Consider the following 22404-nt stretch of genomic DNA (forward strand, 5'->3'; position numbering starts at 1 on the left):
CTGTCAGTAGAGAGCACTAGAGGAACACAGCAGAATGAAGGGCTTCTCATCCTGGTTCCAGTGTACTTTCTTTTCCTTCTTGCTCTGTGGCACATGGCAGCAAATGGCTTATAGAACCATCCCTTCCTCCCCACACACAAAGGGGGCTGGGACATTCAGAGGGTGGTGGCTTCCCAGTGAGTTTAGTGGCACCTCAGTAGGCAATTTCCTGCTTGCCAGCCTCGACCTGTAAGTGTTTTGTTTTGTTTTTTTTTTTTAAATATATGGAGTCTTGCCCTGTCACCCAGACTGGAGTACAGTGGTCGTGACCTCAGCTCACTGCAACCTCTGCCTCCCGGGTTCAAGCAATTCTCCTGCCTCAGCCTCCTGAGTAGCTGGGATTACAGGCACACGCCACCAAGCCCGGCTAATTTTTTGTATCTTTAGTAGAGACAGGGTTTCACCATGTTGGCCAGGCTGGTTTTGAACTCCTGACCTCGTGATCCACCTGCCTTGGACTCCCAAAGTGCTGGGAATACAGGTGTGAGCCACTGCGCCCGGGCTTTTTTTGTTTTTGTGAGACAGAGTCTTACTCTGTTGCTCAGGCTGGAGTGCAGTGGCACAATCTCAGCTCACTGCAATCTCCGCCTCCCAGGTTCAAGAGATTCTCCTGCCTCAGCCTCCTGCAAGTAGCTGGGATTACAGGTGCATGCCACCACACCCAGCTAATTTGGGGGGTTGTTTGTTTGTTGAGATGGAGTTTTGCCCTTGTCGCCCAGGCTGGAGTGCAATGGCGCAATCTCAGCTCACTGCAACCTCCGCCTCCTGGGTTCAAGCGATTTACCTGCTTCAGCTGCCCGAGTAGCTGGGATTACAGGCGTCCTCAACCACACCTGGGTAATTTTTTGTATTTTTAGTAGAGACAGGGTTTCACCATGTTGGTGAGACTGGTCTTGAACTCCTGACCTCAGGTGATCCACCCGCCTTGGCCTCCCAAAGTGCTGGGATTACAGGCGTGAGCCACCTTGCTGGGTCACAACCTGCTGTAACTCTTTTTTTTTTTTTTTTTTCGAGATGGAGTCTTGCTCTGTCACCCAGGCTGGAGTGCAATAGTGCGATCTCAGCTCACCACAACCTCTGCCTCCTGGGTTCAAGCCAGTCTCCTGCCTCAGCCTCCCAAGTAGCTGGGATTACAGGTGCATACCACCACGCCCAGCTAATTTTTGTATTTTGAGTAGAGACGGGGTTTACACCATGTTGGCCAGGCTGGTCTTGAACTGCTGACCTCATGATCCACCCGCCTCAGCCCCCCAAAGTGCTGGGATTACAGGTGTGGGCCACCATGCCCTGCCTGACCTCCTGTAACTCCTAAGCAAACTTTGTGCGGTGGTCCACAAGCAGCCTCTCTCCTGTGAGGTCTGAATCTCAGCCTAGGGGTGGGGGGTGGTGAATGAAGAGACTTCCAAGCTTGTTCCTTCCTTGGGCACTTGCTTAGCCCTAAAGTTATTGGCTATTCCCTGTAACTGCTAATTCTGTATTTTTTTTTTTTTTTTTAAGACAGGGTCTTGCAATGTCACCCAGGTGGGAGTGCAGTGGCACAATGATAGCTCACTGCAGCCATGAAGTCCTGGGCTCAAGCAGTCCTCTCACCACAGCCTTCTGAGTAGCTGGGACCACTGGCACATGCCACCCCACACGCCTAATTATTTTTTTTTAGTTTTTGTAGACACAGAGTCTTGCCAGGTTGCCAGGCTGGTCCTGAACTCCTGACCTCAAGTGATCCTCCTGCCTCAGCCTCCCAAAGTGCTGGGATTACAGGCATGAGCCACTGTGCCCTGCCCTGTTTCTTTACAGTTGTCTTTGCCCCCTTTGTACTTAGTCCTCCATAATAATTCTTTATGTTAAATTTTCCCAATGGAGTACATGGCGGAAGTGATGGGGTGTGAGTTCCAGGAGTAGATTATAAGAGTAATGTGGCTTCCTCTTTGCTCTCTTTCTCTCAGGTCGTTTACTCTGGAGGAAGTGAGCTGCCGGGTCATAGGGACAATCAAGCAGTCCTGTGGATGGGTCCATGTGGTAAGGAACTAAGGCCATCTGCCAACAACTAGCACTAACTTGCCAGGCCTGTAAGTGAGCCGCCTTGGAAGTGGCTTCCCCGGCCCCATTCAATAGTCTTGACCTCATGAGAGACTCTGAGTCAGAACCACCCATCTAAGCCATTTCTGGATCCCTTACCCACAGAGACTATATGAGAGAATAATTTTTTTTTTTTTTTGAGAGGGAGTTTTGCTCTTATTGCCCAGGCTGGAGTGCAGTGGCGTGATCTCGGCTCACTGCAACATCCGCTTCCCGGGTTCGAGCGATTCTCCTGCCTTAGCCTCCCCAGAAGCTGGAATTACAGGCCCCCACCACCACACCCGGCTGATTTTTTGTATTTTTAGTAGAGATGGGGTTTCACCATGTTGGCCATGGCTGGTGTCGAACTCCTGACCTCAGGTGATCCACCTGCCTCAGCCTCCCAAAGTGCTGGGATTACAGATGTGAGCCACCTCGCCCGGCCAAATATTCTTATTTTAAACTACTAAGTGTTGAGATAATCTGTTACACAACAATAGATAACTAATAAAGACACCAAAACAAGAGCTACTTCAAAATACTAGACTCAGGGAGACCACTTTTTTTTTTTTAAATACTTTAAGTTCTAGGGTACATGTGCACAATGTGCAATTTGTTACATATGTATGTATATATGTGCCATATTGGTGTGCTGCACCCAATAACTAGTCATTTACATTAGGTATATCTCCTAATGCTATCCCTCTCCCCTCCCCCGTCCCCACAATAGGCCCTGGTGTGTGATGTTCCCCTTCCTGTGTCCAAGTGACCTCATTGTTCAATTCCCACCTATGAGTGAGAACATGCGGTGTTTGGTTTTCTGTTCTTGTGGTAGTTTGCTGAGAATAATGGTTTCCAGCTGCATCCATGTCCCTACAAAGGACACAAACTCATCCTTTTTTATGGCTGCATAGTATTCCATGGTATATATGTGCCACATTTTCTTAATCCTATCTGTCACTGATGGAAATTTGGGTTGATTCCAAGTCTTTGCTATTGTGAATAGTGCTGCAATAAACATACGTGTGCATGTGTCTTTATAGCAGCATGATTTATAATCCTTTGGGTATATACCCAGTAATGGGATGGCTGGGTCAAATGGTATTTCTAGTTCTAGATCCTTGAGGAATCGCCACACTGTTTTCATGATGGTTGAACTAGTTTACAGTCCCACCAACAGTGTAAAAGTGTTCCTATTTCTCCACATCCTCTCCAGCACCTGTTGTTTCCTGACTTTTTAATGATCGCCATTCTAACTGGTGTGAGATGATATCTCATTGTGGTTTTGATTTGCATTTCTCTGATGGCAAGTGATGATGAGCATTTTTTCATGTGTCTGTTGGCTGTATAAATGTCTTCTTTTGAGAAGAGTCTGTTCATATCCTTTGCCCACTTTTTGATGGAGTTGTTTGCTTTTTTCTTGTAAATTTGTTTGAGTTCTTTGTAGGTTCTGGATATTAGCTCTTTGTCAGATGAGTAGACTGCAAAAATTTTCTCCCATTCTATAGGTTGCCTGTTCACTCTGATGGCAGTTTCTTTTGCTGTGCAGAAGCTCTTTAGTTTAATTAGATCCTATTTGTCAATTTTGGCTTTTGTTGCTGTTGCTTTTGGTGTTTTAGACATGAAGTCCTTACCCATGCCTATGGGTTGGCTCAGCTGGTCTCGAACTCCTGACCTCAGGTGATCCACCCACCTCAGCCTCCCAAAGGGCTGGGATTACAGACATGAACCACCGCACCCGGCCAGTGATTTTTATTTTTTATTTTTTTATATTGTCACTGGAGAAATTCATTTTCTCAATTTCTGGGGAGCATACCAAAATTGCTTTACTAATATTTACTAAATGACGATTAAGTATACCTGTGTAGTAGAGACAACCCTATATGCTTACCTACTTCATTTCCCTTTTTTGGGGTATAAAGTTTTGAAAAGTACATTGTGCAGGCTCCCTTGCAGCTTCTAGGGCCGAGAGTGTAAGAACTGACCAGTGAACAATGAGCAGGAAGAATGTACTTCTGAGATTCGGCAGTGACTCACTGACGAGCCTCCCCTGTATGCCCACTCTTCCCCAGCAATGCTGGACACCACAAACTCCAGATGGTATAACTATAACATGGAGGGCTCATGGGCTCAGATTGGACTTCCCATGAAAAAGATGTTTTAAGCCACCATGTTTCTAGGAAGTGGACACATAGTGTCAGTTTGCCCAAGCTGAGCTACATTTCCCTGAATTATTTTCCTCTGTGTTTCTGTTTAGAGCCACTAGAGAGACTGTCATGCAGGATTTGGAGCATGGAGGTGAAGCATGAGTCATTCTGTAGCCCATATACATTGCTGGTGATAGGCTGACTCCCTGCTTGGTATGAGGTAGTGGCTTGGTCTGTTAATTGCTCTATCTTCCCTTGGAGCCTCCTTCAGCTCCTCTGATTCCTGGGCCATGTGTGTGTTTCACTCTGTGACAATAGGCTCCAGCCTCTGCATGACACCCATATCACCCAGGTCAAAGGGGACAAGCACTCATGTAAGTTTCAGTCCCCCTGTCCTCATGGGCTTCCATTCATGCCAATGCCTGCTCCCTTCCACTTCATATCCATCTTCTCTAACTGATTCTAAGATCCAGCAGTGGCTGTGAAGACAATAGCCTTACAGGGACAGCTTAACTAGATTTACATTTATAGAAGGTCAACTCCTTGGGAAAAAAAATCCCTTAATATACTCATGTTGGTTCTAATTCTTTGGCTGAATTTTGGCTGATAGGCAGGGTTAATCTGCTACTGTGGCACAGCATATTCTTTTTTTGAGAGGGTCTTGCTCTGTTGCCCAGACTGGAGTACGGTGGGTGTGATCTCAGCTCACTGTGGCCTCAACCTCCCAGTCTCAAGTGATTCTCCCACCTCAGCTTCCCCAGTAGCTGGGATTATAGGCGCACACTACTGGTCCTGGATAATTTTGTATTTTTTTGTAGAGACGGGGTTTTCCCATGTTGCCCAGGCTGGTCTTGTATTCTTGGGCTCAAGCAATCCTCCTGCCTCGGCCTCCCAAAGTGCTGGGATTACCTGGCCAGCATATTCTATTCTAATACAACTTGTCTCTACTCTTTCACTTGGGGGTATCTTATTTAACCTGATAAGCACTAACCCTTCAGTGATAGAGTTCTCCTGAGATCTGGTTGTTTAAGTGTGTGGCGCCTCCCCTCTCTCTTCCTCCTGCTCTGGTAGTGTAAGACACCTCCTCTCCCTTAGTCTTCTGCCATGACTGTAAGTTTCCTGAGACCTTCCCGGAAGCTGAGCAAATGCCAGCATCATGCTTCCTGCACAGCCTGCAGAACGGATGAGCCCATTAAACTTCTTTTCTTTATAAATTACCCACTTTCAGGTATTTTTTTATAGCAGTGTGAGAATGGACTAATACAAGTACTAACATCTATAAAAATAAAACCTAAAAATAAAGTTGATGCAGAATTCCTTCTGTCTCATTCCAGCAACAAGTAATATTTATACACAGATATGTAAACTTTTAAAAATTATTTATTGGCTGGGCGCGGTGGCTCACACCTGTAATCCTAGCACTTTGGGAGGCTGAGGTGGGCGGATTACCTGAGGTCAGGAGTTCGAGACCAGCCAGGCCAACATGGTGAAACCCCATCTCTACTAAAAATATGAAAATTAGGCAGGCGTGGTGGCGCATGCCTGTAATCCCAGCTACTCAGGAGGCTGAGGCAGAAGAATTGCTTGAGCCCGAGAGATGGAGGTTGCAGTGAGCAGAGACTGTGCCACTGCACACCAGCCTTGGTGGCAGAGGGAGACTCTGTCTAAAAAAAAAAAAGAAAAAAGTTATTTATCAATGTAAAAGATGTAGCTCTAGTATAATTCTATGTCTATGTTTAATCATTGCCAAAATTTTAATTTTATTGCTTGATGTATAGTATTTAATAATGATTATAACAACTTGATCCAGGAGGACTTTTTGGCTAACATTTAGAGGCTGTGATCACAGAAAATGAGAATTACAACACAAAAGAAAATTGTGGCCAGGCACAGTGGCAGGCGGATCACTTGAGGCCAGAAGTTTGAGACCAGCCTGGCCACATGGCGAAACCCTGTGTCTACTAAAAATACAAAAATTAACTGGATGTGGTGGCAGACGCCTGTAGTTCCAGCTACTCCAGAGGCTGAGGCAGGAGAATCGCTTGAACCCAGGAGGCAGAGGTTGCAGTGAGTCAAGATCATGCCACCGCCCTTCAGCCAAGGCAAGAGAGCGAGACTCTAGCTCAAAAAAAAAAAAAAAAAAAAAAAATTTCAGACATAATAAATAATAGGATATTTAAAAATAGGATAAAAATATTTGGGGAAAATGGAATGAAAATATAAGTTCAGGGACAAAAAAAGAATGGTATAAGATTTCCACCTGGCCAGGCACAGTGGCTCATGCTTGTAATCCCAGCACTTTGGGAGGCCAAGGCAGGTGAATCACCTGAAGTTGGGAGTTTGAGATCAGCCTGGCCAACATGTTGAAACCCCGCCTCTACTAAAACTACAAAAAAAAGATTTCCACCTATTAGAAAAGAACTTTTTATATCATTTTAAAAGAACAATGACAAAATTGCTATTACATTTAGATTTCATTGTGAAGATAATGGAACAATTTTATTTTTAAGTGTCAATACTTACAAATATGCAGAATGTTATATTATTTTCAATGATTTAAATTTATGCTGAAACATTTTATATGTCAATTTAAGAAATGAGGAATTACATAATTTTCTAATTTCTTCTGGGGGTACATAAACACAAAAGGTTAAAGATCACTACTCTAGAGCACTATGGTGACTACAGAAAGGGCGTGGTACTCTGAGGGCCAGAAGCTCAAGTTTGCCATGTCGAACAAGACTAAACATCTGCCAAGAATTTCTGGTCATAGATGTGAAAGAATTGGACTTGAAAAATACCTCCCCTCAGCTGGGTGCGGTGGCTCATGCCTATAACCCCAGCACTTTGGGAGGCCGAGGCGGGTGGATCACCTGAGGTCAGGAGTTCAAGACCAGCCTGACCAACATGGAGAAACCCCATCTCTACTAAAAATACAAAAAATTAGCCGGGCATGGTGGTGCATGCTTGTAATCCCAGCTGCTTGGGGGGCTGAGGCAAGAGAATCACTTGAACTCAGGAGGCGGAGGTTGCGGTGAGCTGATCGCGCCATTGCACTCCAGCCTGGGTGACAACAGCAAAACTCCGTCTCAAAAAACAAAAATGTCCCCTCAATACTGACAAAGACATACCAGTTAAAATAACCATCAGATAGCCAATCTATTTGTCCCACTCTCTACTCAGGTAGCTCCATGCTACTAAAGGGCTTTTAACAATCTGACTTCAATACACCTTTCTTGTTTTTGTTTGTTTGTTTGTTTTTTGTTTATTTTGAGACAGAATCTCAACCTGTGGCTCAGGCTGGAGTGAAGTGGCATGATCTCGGCTCACTGCAACTTCAGCCTCCCAGGTTCAAGCGATTCTCCTGCTTCAGCCTCCCAAGTAGATGAGATTACAGGCACACGCCACCATGCCTGACTAATTTTTGTATTTTTAGTAAAGATGGGGTTTCACCACATTGGCCAAAGTGGTCTCAAACTCCTGACCTCAGGTGATCCGCCTGCCTCGGTCTCCCAAACTGCTGGGATTACAGGTGTGAGCCACGATGCCCCGCCTCAATATACCTTTCTAATCTCATTTTCTGCTACTTTCTCCTACTTCATGTTCTGGCTGCTCATATTTTTCTAAACAGATCACTGTCCCTCACAGCTCATGCCTTCATGCTTGCTTGCCACTCTCTCAGGCAGTGCAGAATTCAGCAATCATGGTGTGAACTGTTTGGGCTAGAGCCTATCCCAGGCCTTTCTATAGGCTCTAAACAGCATGGAGAACTCCAAGGACAGTCATGCGCTGCATAATAGCATTTCGGTCCACAATGGACCACATACACAACAGTGGTCCCATAAGATTATAACGGAGCTGAAAAACTCTTGTCACCTAGTGACATTGTAACATCATAGTGCAATCCATTAGTCACATGTTTGTGGCGATGCTGATATAAACATACTGCCCTGCCAGTCAAATAAAAGCATTGCACATACAATTTTATATAGTACATAATATTTGATAGTGATAACAAATGACTCTTACTGGTTTATATATTTACTATATATATGTATATATACTTTTTTTTTCTTTTCTTTTTCTTTTCTTTTTGTTTTTAAGACGGAGTCTTGCTCTTTGCCCAGGTTGGAGTGTGGTGGTACGATCTTGGCTCACTGCAGCCTGTGCCTCCCAGGTTCAAGCGATTCTCCTGCCTCAGCCTCTTGAGTAGCTGGGATTACAGGTGCGTGCCACCACACCCGGCTAATTTTTGTATTTTTGGTAGAATCAGGGTTTCACCATGTTGGCCAGGCTGATCTCGAACTCCTGATGTCAAGTGATCTGCCCACCTTTGCCTCCCAAAGTGCTAGGATTACAGGTGTGAGCCACTGCACCCGGCCTTTTATAATTTTTTATTTTATTTTATTTTATTTTTATTTATTTATTTATTTATTTTTTGAGACGGAGTCTTGCTCGTCGCCCAGGCTGGAGTGCGGTGGCGCAATATCAGCTCACTGCAGGCTCCGCCCCCTGGGTTCATGCCATTCTCCTGCCTCAGCCTCCTGAGTAGCTGGGACTACAGGCCCCTGCCACCGTGCCCAGCTAATTTTTTGTATTTTTCAGTAGAGACGGGGTTTCACCATGTTAGCCAGGATGGTCTCAATCTCTTGACCTCGTGATCCACCTGCCTCAGCCTCCCAAGGTGCTGGGATTACAGGCGTGAGCTACCGCACCCGGCCCTTTTATCATTATTTTAGAGTGTACTACTTATTAACAAAAAAAAGTTAACTGTAAAACAGTCTCAGGCAGGTCCTTCAGGATGTATTCCAGAAGAAGGCATTGTTATCTTAGGACATGACAGCTCCATGCATGTTATTGCTCCTGAAGACCTTCCAGTGGTACAAGATATGGAAATTGGAAAACAGTGATATTGATGATCCTGACCCTGTGTAGGCCTCAGCTAATGTGTGTGTTTGTGTCTTACTTTTTAACAAAAAATATGTGAAAAGTAAAAACAAAGACAAAAAAATTTTTAAATAGAACAAAGCTTATAGAATAAGGAGATAAAGAAAGAAAATGTTTTTGTGCAGCTATACCATGTGTTTATGTTTTAAGCTAAGTGTTATTACAAAAGTCAAAAAGATTTTAAAAATTAAAAAGTTTACAAAGCAAAAAAATTCACAGTTAAAGTTCAGTTAATTTATTATTGAGAAAGAAAAATAAATTTAGTGTAGCTTAAGTATACAGTGTTTATAAAGTTTGTGAAAATAAAGCTTTAAAGTTGTTGGATCTTTAAAAATATTTTAAGTCGCCAGGCGCGGTGGCTGATGCCTGCAATCCCAGCATTTTGGAGGCCAAGGTGGGCAGATCACGAGGTCGAGAGATCGAGACCATCATGGCCAACATGGTGAAACCCTGTCTCTACTGAAAATACACAAATTAGCTGGGCGTGGTGGCACCTGTCTGTAGTCCCAGCTACTCGGGAGGCTGAGGCAAGAGAATCCTTTGAACTTGGGAGACAAAGGTTGCAGTGAGCCGAGATGGCACCACTGCACTCCAGCCTGGCAAAAGAGCGAGACTCCATCTCAAAAATGTGTGTGTGTGTGTGTGTGTGTGTGTGTGTATTTTAAGTCTTGGCTGGGCGCAGTGGCTCACACCTGTAATCCCAGCACTTTGGGAGGCCGAAGTGGGCGAATCACTTGTGGTCAGAAGTTCAAGACCAGCTTGGCCAACATGTTGAAACCCTGTATCTACTAAAAATACAAAAATTACCTGGGCATGGTGGCACACGCCTGTAGTCCCAGCTACTTGGGAGGCTGAAGCAGGAAAATTGCTGAAATCCAGGAGGCAGAGGGTTGCAGTGACCCAAAATTGCACCACTGCACTCCAGTCTGGGAGACAGAGCAAGACTCTGTCTCACAAAAAAAAAAAAAAAAAAATTAAGTCTTGAAAGACATTTGCCAATGATCTGAGTCATGTAATATATAGTTGCAATTTTTGTTTTTTAGATTATAGATTGACTTTATTCTTGTTTTGTGAATGACTGGGAGAGACTAGAGACCAGATTTTTCTTTTAACTATTGATATTTATTATAGATTAATTGTCTCTTTTATGGTCCTATATCTAACTTACTTCAGATGGCACAAATGACCCCATGACTGTTAGATCTTCAGTGTAAGATGTTCTGTATACCTTCCCTCTCCACACAAAATAAAGTCCACCTTGACTAATCAAATCGTTATAATTATAGTAGTTTACAGTAATGTCTTATAGTGTACAGTAATGTATACTACCAGGCCTTCATATTCAGTCACCCCTCACTTTTGACTCACCCAGAGCAACTTCCAGTTCTGCAGGCTTCATTCATGGTAAGTGAGCTATGCTGGTGTACCATTTTTTATCTTTCATACGGTATTTTTACTGTACCTTCTCTATGTTTAGATATACAAATTCTTACCATTGTGTTACAATTACCTACACTATTCAGGACAGTAACATGCTGTACAGGTGTGTCGCCTAGCAACTATAGGCTGGACCACAGAGGTTTCTTATCTTTCGGCTTCCCTGGGCCACACGTGAAATACACTAACACTAACAATAGCTAATGAGCTTAAAAAAAAAAAAAAAGAAAGAAAGAAAGAAAAGAAAATCACCAGGAAATCTCATACTGTTTTTTAAGTTTATGAATTTGTGTTGGGCAGCTTTCAAAGCTGTCCTGGGCCACATGCGGCCTGCAGGCCACGGGTTGGACAAGCTTGCTGTACCACGTCATCTAGGTATGTAGTAGGCAATACCATCGAGGTTTGTGTAAGCGCACTCTATGATGTTCATACAATGATGAAATTCCCAAATGATGTGCATCTCAGAATGTATTCCTGTCATTAAGTGACACATAACTGTACTGATAAATTTATCCTAAGGAATATCATAAATATTTCTAAATATCCTATTCTGAAGAAACAAGGTAGTGGAAAGTCGGCAAAAGGAGGACGTGGTCTGGAGATTTCTTTTTTTTTTTTTTTGAGACGGAGTCTCGCTCTGTCGCCCAGGCTGGAGTGCAGTGGCCGGATCGCAGCTCACTGCAAGCTCCGCCTCCCGGGTTTATGCCATTCTCCTGCCTCAGCCTCCCGAGTAGCTGGGACTACAGGCGCCCGCCACCTCGCCCGGCTAGTTTTTTTGTATTTTTTAGTAGAGACGGGGTTTCACCGTGTTAGCCAGGATGGTCTCGATCTCCTGACCTCGTGATCCGCCAGTCTTGGCCTCCCAAAGTGCTGGGATTACAGGCTTGAGCCACCGCGCCCGGCCGGAGATTTCTTGACGAACTAGATTCTAGCTCCTAAAACACGGAATTTATGTGACTAAGGTTTCAGATATTAATCCCAATGGATTTTGTTTGTATATTCAGGTATGGCTTTGTGCTGATGGCCTTATTCTGCTTTCCCCCATCTGAATGGGAGTCATTTGCCTGCCTTCTGCCTTTTTTTTTCTCTGTACTCCAAGAGCTTTGTAACCAGTAGGGGCTCAGAATGACCGAACTTGGAGCAAAGTACATGTACAAGGAGTCTTGTCTATGTAGCAGAATGTTAAAATGAGACTCTTTCAATGCTGAGTGTCAGCTGTGGCACCAAAGCCGAAAACAATAGAACCATTTTAACGCAAAGCCTTAGATCAATTTGGAAGACCAACAACCTTCCAAAGAAGGTTGTGAAAACACCATTTCTGCCAGCTAATCAGCTCATCACCCACTTTGAGAGTGCACAGGAGAGGCCTGGAGACTGATTGCAGAGATGGGAGAGGATTTAGAGAATTCTTCCCAGTGCTGCCCATATGTGCTTCAAGGGGCCTCCAGAGAACCACTCTGAGATACTGATGTATGTCCCCTAGAGTTTGGGGAACATAGGGACTGGTTCTTCATTCATGTCTGAAAAAGTAAGTCTGTTACACAAAAGGGGCCCAATCTAGACCCCAAGAGAGGGTTCTTGGATCTTGTGCAAGAAAGGATTTGGGCAAGTTCTTAAAATGAAAGCAAGCTTATTAGAGGAGTAAAGAAACAAAAGAATGACTGTTCCATAGAGCAGAGTATGAGGTGCTTGACTAAGTACACTTATAGTTAATTTTTGATTATATGTTAAATAAGGAGTGGATTATTCAGGAAAGGGACAGGGATTCCCTGGAATCGAGGGTTCCTCCCACTTTTTTTTTTTTTGAGATGGAGTTTCGCTCTTGTTGCCCAGGCTGGAGTGCAATGGCACGATCTCGGCTCACCACAACCTCTGCCTCCTGGGTTCAAGCGATTCTCCTGCCTCAGCCTCCAGAGTAGCTGGGATTACAGGCGTGTACCACCACACCTGGCTGATTTTGTATTTTTAGTAGAGACAGGGTTTCTCCATGTTGGTCAGGCTGGTCTCAACTCCCAACCTCAGGTGATCTGCCTGCCTCAGCCTCCCAAAGTGTTGGGATTACAGGTGTGAGCCACCATGCCCAGCCCCTCCCACTTTTAGACCATATAGGGTAATTTCTGGATGTTACCATGGCATTTGTAAACTGTCATGGTACTGGTAGGAGTGTCTTTCAGCATGCTAATGCATAATAATTTGTGTATAATGAGCAGTGAGGATGACTGGAGGTTGCTTTCGTCACCATGTTGGATTTGGCAGGTCTTGGCCAGCTTCATCATTGCATCCTATTGTATCAGCAGGGTCTTCATGACCTGTATCTTGCCCTGCTGACCTCCTGTCTCATCCTGTGACTAAGAATGCCTCACCTCCTAGGAATGCAACACAGCAGGTCTCACCTTTATTTTAGCCATCCCCTATTCAAGATGGAGTCGTTCTGGTTCAAACACCTCTGACAAGTCTGTGGGCCAAAGGCTGAGTGAGAACATTGTGTGACATGAGAGGAAAAGGACGTATCCTGGGAAGGCCTGGACTTCCAAGTTTCTGAGGGACAAAGATGCATGTGTTGTGGAGACCAGTTATGGATTCCACAACAAGACCGTCTCGAAATAGTGACTGACCAAGAGGATCACATGGAGGGGCAAGGTGATCCAAACAAGTGTTCCCTGAGGCGTACAAGGGGAAGAGACTTCAGTCAGCTATCCAGAGGAGGTGTCTTTTCTCTCCAGGAACAACAGCAACCCCCAAAAGTGTTCCGTAAGAGAAGATACCGGCATTTGACATGAAACAACTAAAAGATAAAGGTGCCAGATTATAACTGGTCAGACATTTTCTTCCCTGCCTGGGGTTGGGTTCCCCAGAAGCAGACTGTGAGATGAGGATATTGTATAAGGGCTTCAGTGCTCCCAGGAGAAACCCACAGGGTGAGGGGGGAAGCCAGAAAGGAAAAGGGAAAAAGCTAAGAAGAATTGCAGTCTCGGGCAGAATTCCACAAAGGGGAGCTTGAGCCTGATCCTGCGTGGGTGCTCCAGAATGGAAGTTTGGCCTGAAGCAAGGTTGGTCAGTCAATTCCCAGGCAGTTCTGGCCCTCTGTGCCTTCAGGCAACCTCCAAATGGAGAGTAAAGTCTTTCCGGGCTGGGCACGGTGGCTCACACCTGTAATCCCAGCACTTTGGGAGGTCGAGGCAGGCAGATCACCTGGGGTTAGGAGTTCAAGACCAGCCAACCTGGGGAAACCCGTCTCTACTAAAAATACAAAAATTAGGCTGGACATGGTGGCTAACGCCTGTAATTTCAGCACTTTGGGAAGCTGAGGCAGGCGGATCATGAGGTCAGGAGATCGAGACCATCCTGGTCAACACAATGAAACCCCGTCTCTACAAAAAAACAATACAAAAAATTAGCCGAGTGTGGTGGTGGGTGCCTTAGTCCCAGCTACCGGGAGCCTGAGGCGGGAGAACGGCATGAACCCGGGAGGCGGAGCTTGCAGTGAGCCGAGATTGCGCCACTGCACTCCAACCTGGGCAACAGAACGAGACTCTGTGTCAAAAATAATAATAATAATAATAATAATACAAAAATTAGCCAGGCATGGTGGCAGGTGCCTGTAATCTCAGCTACTCAGGAGGCCGAGGCAGGAGAATCACTTGAACCTGGGAAGCGGAGGTTGCAGTGAGCCGAGATTATGCCACTGCACTCCAACCTGAGTGACAGAGCAAGACTCCGTCTCAAAAAAAAAAAAAGAGTAAAGTTTTCCCTTGGTATCTGCGGATTGGTTCCAGGATCCCCACAGATACTAAAACCCTCAGATGCTCAAGTCCCTTATATAAAAGGGCATAGTATTTACATATAACCTATGCACATCCCCCATACACTTTAAATCATCTGCAGATTACCTATGCTGTGACACCTAATACACTGTAAATGCTATGTAAAATTGATTGAGAGCTGTCTTAGATACTTTTAGGTTCATATTACAAAAGAGATTTCATCAAAAAGACCAAAGCCCGTGTCCTTATCAGACTCCTCAGATTCTCTTTTCTTTAGTTCTCAGCAGTGGTGGAGGGGGCAGGACTTCCTACAAGTGCAGTACCACCTCCTAGCGCAGGTCCTCCAGCCCCTGCATTGCAGATGAGGCTCCCGATGTTGACATTGGCCTGGGCTTTTGCCAACAAGCCAGGCCAAAAATGTTCCACGTTTACACCAGCTGCTTTACTGAGCGCCTTGGTCTTATTCTCTGTGACGGTCACCTCATCATCATTGTGCAGCATGAGGTCCAGGTAGATGATGCAGCTGAGCTTGGAGACAGAAGCCATAATGCCACAAGTGTGGGGTGGGCCCTGCTGGCACATTGCTGGTCACCGGATGAAGTGAGGGCCTCACCCCAACACAGCCTAGCTTCCTCAGAAGGACTGAGCACCTTGGCCACAGCTGGAGAAAGGAGGTGTTTGTTTTGTTTTGTTTTGTTTTGTGTTTTGTTTTGTTTTGTTTTTTGAGACAGAGTTTCACTCTTGTCGCCCAGGCTGGAGTGCAATGGCACGATCTCCACTCGTCACAACCTTCACCTCCCAGGTTCAAGCGATTCTCCTACTTCAGCCTCCCAAGTAGCTGAGATTACAGGCATGCGCCACCATGCCAGCTAATTTTTTGTATTTTTAATAGAGACAGGGTTTCTCCGTGTTGGTCAGGCTGGTTTCGAATTCCCCACCTCAGGTGATCCACCCACCTCAGGCTCCCAAAGTGCTGGAATTACAGGCATGAGCCACCGCGCCGGGCCAGGAGGTGTATTTTTTAATTTGTATTTTTTATTGTTGTATTGTTGCTGTTGGCAGTATTTTTTATGTGTGGGTGGAGGCAGATCCTGAGGATGCAGAGGGCTGACTGTAGTTGGTATGGGACATTAGAAAGGAGAGCACCTGAGGCCAGGTGCGGTGGCTCAGGCCTGTAATCCCAACACTTTGGGAGGCCGAGGCGGGTGGATCATGAGGTCGGGGGATCGAGACCATCCTAGCTAACATGGTGAAACCCCGTCTCTTCTAAAAATACCCAAAAAAATCAGCCAAGTTTGGTGGTGGGCACCTGTAGTCCCAGCTACTCGGGAGGCTGAGGCAGGAGAATGGCGTTAACCTAAGAGGCAGAGCTTTCAGTGAGCGGAGATCACACCACTGTACTCCAGCCTAGGCGACAGAGCAAGACTCCATCCCAAAAAAAATAAAAGAGCACCTGAAAGCCAGGAAGAAGGAATTTATAAACAGGGATCTGGGTGGGACATTAACAGTGTCTGTTACAGATCATGCCATGCACTGCTCAGGTTTCCTCACATCAGGTCTCCTCACATCTTACATTAACTTCGTTCTGTCACAATTTCTAGCACAAAACTTAGAGGAGGAGGATAGAGGGATGAGCTTCAGCCCTGGCTGCCGCAGTGATCTCAGGCTATACATAATCATATTCATCATCTTCCTCTCTGAGTGTTCTAGGTTCCTCACACCCTTGACTTAACACTTCTGCTATTCTTGATGGCTTGTCTTATAGGATGTCCCACACCTTCATCCTGAGGGATGTGAGGCTTAGGATCCTCACGCCCGTATCCAGCTGGGATTACTGTAATTGGCCATTCACCATTACAACCATCATGGGACCCAGGTGCAATGGCTCACACCTATAATCATAGTACTTTTGGAGGCCAAGGTGGGAGGGTTACTTGAACCCAGAAGTTTGAGACCAGCCTAGGCAATATGATGAGACCTGCTCCCTACAAAAAAATTTTAAAATTAGCTGGGCGTGTGCCTATAGTCCTAGCTACTTGGGAGAGTGAAGTGGGAGGATCACTTGAGCCCAGGAGTTTGAGGCTGCAGTGAGTTATGAATGAGTTATGATTGCACAATTCCAGCTTGGGCAACAGAGTGAGACCCTGTCTCTTAAAAAACAGACAAAACTGGCCGGGCGCAGTGGCTCAAGCCTGTAATCCCAGCACTTTGGGAGGCCGAGATGGGCGGATCACAAGGTCAGGAGATCGAGACCATCCTGGCTAACACGGTGAAACCCCGTCTCTACTAAAAAATACAAAAAACTAGCCGGGCAACGTGGCGGGCGCCTGTAGTCCCAGCTACTCGGGAGGCTGAGGCAGGAGAATGGCGTGAACCCGGGAGGCGGAGCTTGCAGTGAGCTGAGATCCGTCCACTGCACTTCAGCCTGGGCGGCAGAGCGAGACTCCATCTCAAAAAAAAAAAACACAAAAACACAAAACCGCCGTGGGAGTACTAGGCTCATGAAGGCTAGTACCACTAAGGGAACATACCTTTACCTCAGTCCCAGCCTCACTCATAGCCCCTCTTCAGCTTTCATAACGATGTATCTCATCCACCTGGGCTTCTCTATGAGACCCTTCTGTTCTATTTCTGCCTCATTTCCCTTCAGCAGTCTCCATGTCTGTATTGATTTCCCATCACTACTGCAACAAATTACCTAGAACTTGGTGGCTTAAAACAACAGAAATTGGCCGGGTGCAGTGGCTCACGTCTGTAATCCCAGCACTTTGGGAGGCCTAGGTGGGCAGATACCTGAGCTCAGGAGTTCGAGACCAGCCTGGCCAACATAATGAAAACCCATCTCTACTAAAAATAACCAAAAATTAGTTAGACATGGTGGCGCATGCCTGTAATCCCAGCTACTCGGGAGGCTGAGGCAGGAGAATCGCTTGAACCCAGGAGGCAGAGGATGCAGTGAGCCAAGATCTTACCACTGCACTCAAGCCTGGGTGACACAGTGAGACTCCATTTCAAAAAACAACAGCCGAAATGTACCATCTGGAGACCAGAAGTCTGAAATCAAAGTGTGGGAAGGGCCATACACCCTCCAAGGGTTCTAAATGAGAGTGCTTGCATCTTTTTTTTTTTTCTTTTTTGAGATGGAAACTCACTTTGTCAACCAGGCTGGAGTGCAGTGGGGCGATTTCAGCTCAGTGCAACCTCCATCTTCCGGGTTCAGGCAATTCTCCTGTCTCAGCTTCCCAAGTAGCTAGAGCTACACACGTGCACCACCACACCTGGCTAATTTTTGTATTTTTAGTACACAGATGGGAGTTTCACCATGTTGGCCAGGCTGGTCTCAAACTCCTGGCCTCAGATGACCCACCTGCCTCAGCCTCCAAAAGTGCTGGGATTACAGATGTGAGCCACCACGCCCGCCCTTCTTTTCTTTTTTTAAATTGTGATAAAATACACATAACATTTATCATTTTAACCATTTTCAATGTACAGCTCAGTGGCATTAAGTATATTCACATTGTTGTGCAACCATCACCACCACCCATCTCCAACAGTTTCTTCATTTTCCCAAACAGAAACTTTGTGCCCATCAAATAATAACTCCCCGTTTCCCTCTCCATCCCCTACCCGCTCCCAACTTTTGGCAAGTACCATTCTGTCTCTATGAATTTGACTACTCTAGGTATCTCATTAAGTGGAATCATACATCATTTGTCCTTTTGTGACTGGCTTATGTCATTTAGTATAATATCCTCACCGTCCATTCATGTTGTAGCATGTTTGAGGCAGGGTCTCACTCTGTTGCCCAGACTGGAGTGCAGTGGTGCAATCTCAGCTCACTGCAACCTCCACCTCCTGGGCTCAAGCGATCCTCCCACTTTAGCCTCCCAAGTAGCTGGGACTACCATCACACCCCACCACATCCAGCTAATTTTTGTAGAGATGGGATTTCACCATGTTGCCCAGGCTGGTCTTGAACTCCCAGGCTCAAGCAATCCACCCACCTCAGCCTCCCAAAGTGCTGGGATTACAGGTGTGAGGCACTACACCTGGCCAGAATTTCCTTTCTTCTTAAAGACTGAACAATATTTCATTGGATTGACCTGCCACATTTTGTCTGTTATCCATCAACGGACACTCAGGTTGCTTGCCGCTTTTGGCTATTGTGAATAATGCTGCAATGAACATGGGTGTACAAATATCTCTTTGAATCCCTACTTCCAGGAGAATCACCTGAACCCAAGAAGTTCAAGGAGATTGCTGTGAGGTGAGATCGTGCCACTGCACTCCAACCAGGGCAACAGAGCAAGACTCCATCTCAAAAAAAAAAAAAAAGAATTAACATTGTAACATTTCACCTAAAGCATAGACACCCTGCAACTATATGTATCCATTTATCCTTTCCCATCTTTTATGCCATATATGTCATATGTATTATATCTACATACATTATAAAACTCAGAAGACAAAAGTTATACTTTCTGCTTTAAACTGTATTGAAAGGAAAAAATAGTCTTTTATATTTACCCAGTTGTTTACCATTTTCGATGCTCTATTCTTTCCTGAATATCTGATTTTCCATCTGGTATCATTTCCTTTCATTCTGAAGAACTTCCTGTAGCATTTTTTTGCAAGGCATTACTGCTGGCAATTAATTCTTTTGTTTTTCTTTTATATGAAACTGTCTTTATTTTGTTATCCTTCTTGAAGGATACTTTTGCTGGATTTAGAAGTTTTTCTTTCAACACTTTATAGATGATGGTCTTCTGTTGTATTCATTTCCTGGGCTACCATAAGAAATTACTACAGGCCGGGCGTGGTGGCTCATGCCTGTAATCCCAGCACTTTAGGAGGCCAAGGCATGTGGATCACGAGGTCAAGAGTTCAAAGCCAGCCTGGTCAAGATGGTGAAACCCTGTCTCTACTAAAAATACAAAAATTTAGCCCGGCGTGTTGGTGGGCTCCTGTAATCCCAGCTACTTGGGAGGCTGAGGCAGAGAATTGCTTGAACCTGGGAGGCAGAGGTTGCAGTGAACCAGGATCATGCCACTGCACTCCAGCCTGGGCGACAGAGCAAGACTCCATCTCAAATAAAAAAAGAAATCACCACAAACTTGGTGACTTAGAAGAACATAAATTTATTCTCCCACAGTTCTAGAGACCAGAAGTTTAAAACCTAGGCCAGGTGCAGTGACTCATGCTTGTAATCTCAGCACCAAGGCCTTGTAATTCCAGGCCAAGGCAGGCAGATCCTTGCACCCAGGAGTTTGAGACCACCCTGGCCAATATGGCAAAACCCTGGCTCTACCAAAAATACAAAAAGTTACCCGGGTGTGACGACATGTGCCTGTGTTTCCAGCTACTCAGGAGGCTGAGGTGGTAGGATCACTTGAGCCGGGGAGGCAGAGGTTGCAGTGAGCCAAAATTGCACCACTGCACTCCAGCCTGGGTGAGAGAGTGAGACCCCATCTCAAAAAAAAAGCGCAGGGCCGGGCGCGGTGGCTCAAGCCTGTAATCCCAGCACTTTGGGAGGCCGAGACGGGCGGATCACGAGGTCAGGAGATCGAGACCATCCTGGCTAACACAATGAAACCCCGTCTCCACTAAAAATACAAAAAAATTAGCCGGGCGTGGTGGCGGCGCCTGTAGTCCCAGCTACTCGGGAGGCTGAGGCAGGAGAATGGCGGGAACCCGGGAGGCGGAGCTTGCAGTGAGCCGAGATCGCGCCACTGCACTCCAGCCTGGGCAACAGAGCGAGACTCCGCCTCAAAAAAAAAAAAAAAAAAAAAAAAAAGCGCTGGTAAGGCCACACTCTGTCCAGAAGCTCTAGGGAAGAACCCTTTCTTGACTTTTCAGCCTCTGGTGGCTCTAGGTGTTCCCTGGTTTTTGGCTTCATAAGTCTAACCTCTGCCTCCTTCACACAGCCTTCTGTTTTGTGTCTGTGTCTTCTCCCTTAAGCCTTGGTGTTTCTCCTCTTACTTGTAAGTATACTTGTCATGGGAGCTAGGGCCTGACTGGTTCATCCAGAATGCTTTCATCTCAAGATCTTTAACTCAATCAAACCTGCAAAGAACCTTTTTCCAAATAAAGTCGTATTCACAGCTACCAGGGTTATGATTTCATTGTATCTTTTTGTTGGCGGGGGGGCAGTCACTATTCAACCTATTACATGTCTTCTGGCCTGTATTCTTTTTTTTTTTTTTTTTTTTTGAGATGGAGTCTCACACTTTCACCCGAACTGGTGTGCAGTGGCACGATCTCAGCTCACTGCAACCTCCGCCTCCTGGATTCAAGTGATTCTCCTGCCTCAGCCTCCTGAGTAGCTAGGATTACAGGTGCCCGCCACCACACCCAGCTCATGTTTTGTATTTTCAGTAGAGATGGAGTTTTACTTTGTTGGCCAGGCTGTTTTTGAACTCCTGACCTCGTGATCTGCCCGCCTTGGCCTTCCAAAGTGCTGGGATTACAGGCGTAAGCCACTGTGCCCAGCATTTTTTTTGTTTGTTTTTTTGTTTTTTGTTTTTGTTTTTTTGTTTTGTTTTTTTTTTTTGAGATGGGGTCTGGCTCTGTAACCCAGGCTGCAGTATAGTGGCAATATGTCAGCTCACTACAACCTCCGCCTCCTGGGTTCAAGCGATCCTCCCACATCAGCCTCCCAAGTAGCTGGGACTATAGGCGCATACCACCACACCTGGCTAATTTTTGTATTTTTTGTAGAGACAGGGTTTCACTATGTTGCCCAGGCTGGTCTTGAACCCCTGAGCTCAAGAGATCTGCCCAGCCTGACCTCCCAAAGTGCCAGGATTACAGGCATGGCCACCAAGCCCTGCGTGGCCACCAAGCCTGACAGGGTCTCACTCTGTCACCTAGGCTGTAGTGCAGTGACATAATCACAGCTTACTGCAGCCTCGACATCCCAGGCTCAATGGATCCTCCTATCTCAACCTTCCAAGCTGGGACTACAGGGCACACCACCATACCTGGCTAATTTTTGTATTTTTTGTAGAGATGAGGTTTGCCATGTTGACCAGACTGCTCTCAAACTCCTGGACTCAAGCAATCCTCCTGCCTCAGCCTCCCAAAGTGCTGGGATTACAGGCATGAGCCACAGTGTCTGGCTGGCTTTCATTCTTTCCCGTGAGAAGTCAGTAGTCATTAGAGTTGGTGTTCTCCTCTATCTGTCATTTTTCTATGGATGCCTTCAAGATTTTCTTTTTATTTTTGCTTTTAGCAATTTTACTATAATGTGTGTAGGCATGGTTTTCTTCACATTTGTTCTGCTTAACAGTTGTTAACCTTGAATCTATAAATTGATGTCTTCACAAATTTGGGGCAATTTCAGTTATTCAAAATTTTTCATCCCTATCCTCTCTCTCTCTACTCTTTCTGGCTATTGTCTCATAGGTCCTTTTCCCATCTTTTTTCCCTCCCTCCTGTAGATAAGATAGTTTCTTTTATTGACTCCTCTATCACCTCCTTTGTGCTATTAACCTTATCCAGTGAAGTTTTAAATTTTAGATATTGTGTTTTTTCCAATTCTAGAATTTCTTTCTTCTTTTTTTTTTTCTTTTCGAGGCGGAGTCTCGCTCTTGTTGCCCAGGCTGGAGTGCAATGGCACGATCTCAGCTCACTGCAACGTCTGCCTCCTGAGTTCAAATGATTCTCCTGCCTCAGCCTCCCAAGTAGCTGAGATTACAGGCATGCACCACCACGCCCAGCTAGTTTTGTATTTTTAGTAGAGACAGGGTTTCATCACATTGATCAGGCTGGTCACAAACTCCTGACCTCATGTGATCCACCCACCTTGGCCTCTGAAAGTGCCGGGATTATAGGTGTGAGCCACTGTGCCTGGCCCAATTCTAGAATTTCTATTTGGCTGTTTTCTGTAGCCTCTGTTTTTCTGCTGTGATCTCATCACTTTTCGTGTATTGCAAACCTGTTTTTCTTTATATCAGTGAGCATAATTGTAATAACCTCTTTAAAATTCTATTTGCAAATTTCGAAATCTGGGTCAT

General features: G+C 45.5%; 1 long non-coding RNA gene and 1 pseudogene across 3 annotated transcripts in view; one reads left to right on the top strand and one right to left on the bottom strand.

Annotated features, from left to right (window-relative positions):
- LOC114678969 (uncharacterized) overlaps positions 1-22404 on the top strand; it is a 74791-nt gene that overhangs the window by 3466 nt on the left and 48921 nt on the right. For 2 of the 3 annotated variants that reach the window (XR_013395001.1, XR_003730636.2), the window contains exon 2: positions 1983-2055. This is a non-coding gene — a long non-coding RNA (uncharacterized LOC114678969). Of the gene's footprint in view, positions 1-1982; positions 2056-18613; positions 18674-22404 lie in introns of those variants that run through there. The other variant, XR_003730635.2, reaches the window with a different exon arrangement.
- LOC709078 (large ribosomal subunit protein P1 pseudogene) lies at positions 14522-15058 on the bottom strand (annotated as a pseudogene).

Source organism: Macaca mulatta, chromosome 6, assembly GCF_049350105.2.
Source record: "Macaca mulatta isolate MMU2019108-1 chromosome 6, T2T-MMU8v2.0, whole genome shotgun sequence".
Lineage (NCBI taxonomy): Eukaryota > Metazoa > Chordata > Mammalia > Primates > Cercopithecidae > Macaca > Macaca mulatta.